The 6,271-nt window shown below is 38.9% G+C and overlaps 1 long non-coding RNA gene across 1 annotated transcript; it reads right to left on the reverse strand.

Annotated features, from left to right (window-relative positions):
- Window positions 1–2,725: 2,725 nt before the first annotated feature.
- On the reverse strand, window positions 2,726–3,698 carry LOC120027785. The gene is made up of 2 exons (XR_005473343.1): window positions 3,533–3,698; window positions 2,726–3,174 (listed from the first exon to the last, which is right to left on the reverse strand). It is a non-coding gene; the product is annotated as an uncharacterized LOC120027785 (long non-coding RNA).
- Between the last annotated feature and the right edge of the window lie 2,573 nt (window positions 3,699–6,271).

Genomic DNA, 6,271 nt, shown 5'->3' on the forward strand with positions numbered 1-6,271 from the left:
TGACCTATTTCTGTTAGTTTGTTGTATGTGTTAGTTGGTCAGGACGTGAGTTTGGGTGGGCATTCTATGTTGTCTGTTTCTATGTTGGTTTAAGGGTTGCCTGGTATGGCTCTCAATTAGAGGCAGGTGTTTGGCGTTCCTCTAATTGAGAGTCATATTTAGGTAGGTTGTTTCACAGTGTTCGTTGTGGGTGGTTGTCTCCTGTGTCTGTGTTTGTTTTGCACCATACGGGACTGTGTCGTTCGTTCGTCTTTTTTTGTAGTAAGTACTTGTTCGTTCGTTCTGCGTGTGTATTGTAAGTTCGTCGTTCTAAGTCTGTCTGCATCGTTTATTTGTTTTGTTAGTTTAATCAAGTATAGTTCGTTTTCGTCTTTGTCTCTTTTGGTTTTAAAATAAATACGTCATGTCATTCCAACACGCTGCACCTTGGTTTAATTCCTGCTCCTCCTCTTCGTATGAAGAGAGAGAGGAACGACGTTACAGATAGTTACGTTGACCGATGCCCCGTTTCTCACCAGCGGCTCAGCAACCTCACAGTGACAGTAGGAACAGACAAGACAGGGACACTAGAACACTGAACATGTCATTTACTCTATGTATTTAGTGCAAAACTAAATTCAATGATAAAATATATATTCAATCAATGCAGAACTAAAGCCAACTCAAAGACAGTATGGCCAGACAGACAGACACACTCAATGTCCAGTAACTAGTCACTCTGTCATGTTGAAAAGTTATGTTGCAGCTGTGACATTCACACCTGGATCCATACAGAAAGTAGTCCTGCAGGTGTCCACACAGGTGGTTATCTGAGCATTTTAAAGAAATGCTGAAATCAATGGCCTGTCTTGGTTTGAAGCCCACTCACCATGTCAAGGTACAGGCCATGAGTGTGTTATTATTAGACAATGTTATTTAAGAGTGTGTTATTATTAGATAATGTTATTTAAGAGTGTGTTGTTATTAGACAATGTTAGTTAAGAGTGTGTTATTATTAGACAATGTTATTTAAGAGTGTTATTATTAGACAATGATATTTAAGAGTGTGTTATTATTAGACAATGTTATTTAAGAGTGTGTTATTATTAGACAATGTTATTTAAGAGTGTGTTGTTATTAGACAATGATATTTAAGAGTGTGTTATTATTAGACAATGTTATTTAAGAGTGTGTTATTATTAGACAATGTTAGTTAAGAGTGTGTTGTTATTAGACAATGTTAGTTAAGAGTGTGTTGTTATTAGACAATGTTATTTAAGAGTGTTATTATTAGACAATGTTATTTAAGAGTGTGTTATTATTAGACAATGTTAGTTAAGAGTGTGTTGTTATTAGACAATGTTAGTTAAGAGTGTGTTGTTATTAGACAATGTTATTTAAGAGTGTGTTGTTATTAGACAATGTTAGTTAAGAGTGTGTTGTTATTAGACAATGTTAGTTAAGAGTGTGTTATTATTAGACAATGTTAGTTAAGAGTGGGTTATTAGTAAAGACAATGTTAGTTAAGAGTGGGTTATTAGTAAAGACAATGTTAGTTAAGAGTGGGTTATTAGTAAACGCAATGTTAGTTAAGAGTGTTGTTAGTAGACAAAGACAATGTTAGTTAAGAGTGGGTTATTAGTAAACGCAATGTTAGTTAAGAGTGGGTTATTAGTAAAGACAATGTTAGTTAAGAGTGGGTTATTAGTAAAGACAATGTTAGTTAAGAGTGGGTTATTAGTAAACGCAATGTTAGTTAAGAGTGGGTTATTAGTAAAGACAATGTTAGTTAAGAGTGTGTTATTAGTAAAGATAATGTTAGTTAAGAGTGTGTTGCTGTTAGACAATGTTAGTTAAGAGTGGGTTATTAGTAAAGACAATGTTAGTTAAGAGTGGGTTATTAGTAAAGATAATGTTAGTTATTAAGAGTGGGTTATTAGTAAAGACAATGTTAGTTAAGAGTGTGTTGCTGTTAGACACTGTTAGTTAAGAGTGTTGTTAGTAGACAAAGACACTGTTAGTTAAGAGTGCTGTTAGTAGACAAAGACAATGTTAGTTAAGAGTGTTGTTAGTAGACAAAGACAATGTTAGTTAAGAGTGGGTTATTAGTAGCCTCTTAAAGAAGAAGTTACAGGTCTGTGAGAGCCAGAAATCTTGCTTGTTTGTAGGTGACCAAATACTTATTTTCCACCATAATTTGCAAATAAATTCATTAGAAATCCTACAATGTGATTTTCTGGATTTTTTTTCTTCTCATTTTGTCTGTCATAGTTGAAGTGTACCTATGATGAAAATTACAGGCCTCTCTCATCTTTTTAAGTGGGAGAACTTGCACAATTGGTGGCTGACTAAATACTTTTTTGCCCCACTGTATTTGGCTGTTTTCAATGCATAACATTTATAAATTGTCCTTAGAAATCAGGTTTAGAAGCTAGCATACAAAACAAATCGATGGTGGTAATGAGGAGTTTTTAACTGTAATGCAGTTGATTGGTGATGATGACTTTAACATAGATTGAGGTTGACAAGCATTATACTCATTCTACTCCAATTCGTATGTCAACATTTCCAATGCTTTGAGACCAGTAAAGGATGGAAAAAGGTAACTCTGTACATGTTTATATTTACAGTTAGTTTAGAAGCATATTTACACTGGAAGCACGCACTCACCCACCCACACATTTGTACTTGTTTTTTATTTAACTAGGCAAGTCAGTTAAGAATAAATAGACACAGACACACTAAAGAAAATACACATTTTATTTCAACAATGTTATGAGAACATTACTGAAATACCTGCAAATATGTCGTTAGACTCAAGTATAAGGAATCCAGCACCTTGAACGAGCAGGTCCCAGAAGAGAGCGTGTGAGTGATTTCTGTAGTTTTTCCTTCTGTGATTGCATGTGACACAAGCTCATCCACTTAACAGCATGAATATAAAACGTAAATAACTTCGGCTGTGAGCGTTGGAAAGAAAATCGACCTCGAAGTCAATTAATGGAAAAATTCTATGATATTTTTGGCACAAAGGGGATTTTCAGACTTCTCCATGGAAATTGTCTTTCTGGGCTCAGCTTCCGTTAAAGTGCAGTACTGTCAGTCTCCTCTAGGTACATGGGATGGTGTGCTTCCTAACCAGAATCTTGGCCACTTGGTTGGATCACCTGATTGTAGATGCTGACGTTGTTGCCACTGTAAATAAATATATAGCACAACCCAAAGAATGCACAAGGGAGAGTGTGGGCTTTGTCAAGTCGGTGACCAAGGGTGTTGCATTATGGGGATAAAGATTGTCCGACTTGCTCCTATATGTGGACCAGTGAAAGCTACTGAGGGGAGAATGGCTCATAACAATGGCTGGAATGGAGTAAATGGAATAGAATCAAAAACATGGTTTTCATGGGCTTGATTCCATTCCGTCCATTATACTCCATTCCAGCCATTATTATGAGCCGTTCTCCCCTCAGCAGCCTCCACTGATGTGGACTGCATGCACTTTACAACAACCATGTGACCAAAGGTCATGAAGTTTCGTCTGAAGTTTACTTACATTTTCTGCAGTTGCTCCTCACCTGCTGCAACTTGCAGCCATAGCCTGCATTGAGGGAGGCACTATTTGTTAGCTAATCATTTGAATGTTTGTTTGACCCACGCGAACGGGAAGACGTGAATGAAAGAGGAAGCAACTTTGCCGCGATCAAAGATGATCTATTATATTGACATTATAACCGAGTGACCGCTCTAAAAATGGAAATACATGTCATCAATGATTGAAGGCAGGTGGGAGGAGGCGAGATCAGGAGGAACCACTCTAGCCAATGAGAGGGCACATAAGCATGAGAACAACAAGCACAGCTAACATGTTTTTCTCAAAGTTGCCGGAAAGCCACGTGCATCCAGTTATATCAGTACATGTGTGACAGCCTAAACATTACGAAACTTCTATTCGATCAAATAAGCCTCACTTAATTCAACACTCTCTCATAGACCTCCATACCATACAGAGCTTATCTCACGTGGACAGATAATGGGTGGAGTAAATCCTCTCGCTTCACCTCTTCCTCTCTGCAGCGATTCATATGTATACAGTGGATATGTACAAATTTGTTTGTGTGATATGGGGATTGAAGGCATGTTTATTTTGACATTAAAAATAACTTTTATTAACAATGACAACACGGCCATGTTGCACTGAGCCTGACCGTTGGAAAACCACATCAGTGTCCGACTTTCGTCTGTAGCAGAAGCACCTCCCCCGACTTTCGTCTGTAGCAGATGCACCTCCCCCAACTTTCGTCTGTAGCAGATGCACCTCCCCCGACTTTTGTCTGTAGCAGATGCACCTCCCCCGACTTTCGTCTGTAGCAGATGCACCTCCCCCGACTTTCGTCTGTAGCAGATGCACCTCCCCCGACTTTCGTCTGTAGCAGATGCACCTCCCCCGACTTTCGTCTGTAGCAGATGCACCTCCCCCGACTTTCGTCTGTAGCAGATGCACCTCCCCCGACTTTCGTCTGTAGCAGATGCACCTCCCCCGACTTTCGTCTGTAGCAGATGCACCTCCCCCGACTTCACTTCTCAGTTTATGTCTACAGTCGATTGCTTCAGCCTTACCACTCAAACGCAGCGCGTGTGTGCGTCCCCCTCACGTGTGAGGCGTCAGTGTTAAAAGAAAGATTGTCTATTATAGTGACAAGATAGTGAAGTGACCATGGAAATACATGTCCTCAAAGATGGAAGGCAGACAGGAGGAGGCGATATCAGGTGGGACCATTCTAGCCAACGAGAGGGCCGATATGTGTGTCAACAACAGGCCATAGAGCTAGGTAGAAGACTCATCTTTGTATCTGTGCCATGGTTTCCGTTAGCCAGTAATTGCCGGCTTCTGGCCAATAACAAAATTGCAAAGCCGAAAAATAGAATTGTCCGGGCAAAGGAAAAAATCCCATTGCGAAATAATGCTTTTTAGCCTATTCATTGATGTAAATACCAGTCGATGTAAATACCAGTCGATGTAAATACATTTGAACGGTCATGCATCGTTTTGTGAAATGAAATTGGCGGTGTGTATATTCGTTATGTATCTTATATACCACACGCGTACAACATACATATACAGAGCCGTTGAGAGAAAATCTGTCAGACAGCTGCTGCTACATCTCTTTCTTTGCACCTGGAGGGAAAAGTGATTTTATAAGCCCAATCTTTGTGCAACAATTATAAATGTAATTGCTTGTTTTGATGGCCATAAAAAGAGCTACTATTTTTATTTCTCAACTGGTAATTGAAGCATGCTTCAAATGCATAGGCAACGGAAGGCAGGCTTCATCAGCACACACCACTTTGCAATGAGCTGGAGGCAGTATGCATTTGGAAAACATATACTTAATTGTTTGAAACCTTAACTTTTTACTACATATTTTGAGGCATGTTTTACATTGCTTCAAAGTAGTCTAGGCAAAATCCAACCATATTCTTAGAAGCAATTATTTTGGAAAATACAGTGCCTTGCAAAAGCATTCAACCCCCCGTTTTTCCTATTTTGTTGCATTACAACCTGTAATTTATTTTTATTTGGATTTCATGTAATGGACATACACAAAATAGTCCAAATTTGTGAAGTGAAATGAAAAAATATTAATTGTTTCAAAAAAAAAAATATATATATTTTTTTTTAAAGTGGTGCGTGCATATGTATTCACACCCTTTGCTATGAAGCCCCTAAATAAGATCTGGTGCAACCAATTACCTTCAGAAGTCACATAATTAGTTAAATAAAGTCCACCTGTGTGCACTCTAAGTGTCACATGATCTGTCACATGATCTCAGTATATATACACCTGTTCTGAAAGGCCCCAGAGTCTGCAACACCATTAAGCAAGCGGCACCATGAAGACCAAGGAGCTCTCCAAACAGGTCAGGGACAAAGTTGTGGAGAAGTACAGATCAGGGTTGGGTTATAAAAAAATATTCAAATCTTTGAACATCCCACGAAGCACCATTAAATCCATTATTTAAAAATTGAAAGAATATGGCACCACAACAAACCTGCCAGGAGAGGGCCGCCCACCAAAACTCACAGACCAGGCAAGGAGGGCATTAATCAGAGAGGCAACAAAGAGACAAAAGATAACCTGATTGGAGTATCTGTCCATAGGACCACTTTAAGCCGTACACTCCACAGAGCTGGGCTTTACGGAAGTGACCAGAAAAGATCCATTGCTTAAAGAAAAACATTTGCAAACACGTTTGGTGTTCACCAAAAGGCATGTGGGAGACTCCCCAAACA

This window comes from Salvelinus namaycush, chromosome 33, assembly GCF_016432855.1.
Source record: "Salvelinus namaycush isolate Seneca chromosome 33, SaNama_1.0, whole genome shotgun sequence".
Lineage (NCBI taxonomy): Eukaryota > Metazoa > Chordata > Actinopteri > Salmoniformes > Salmonidae > Salvelinus > Salvelinus namaycush.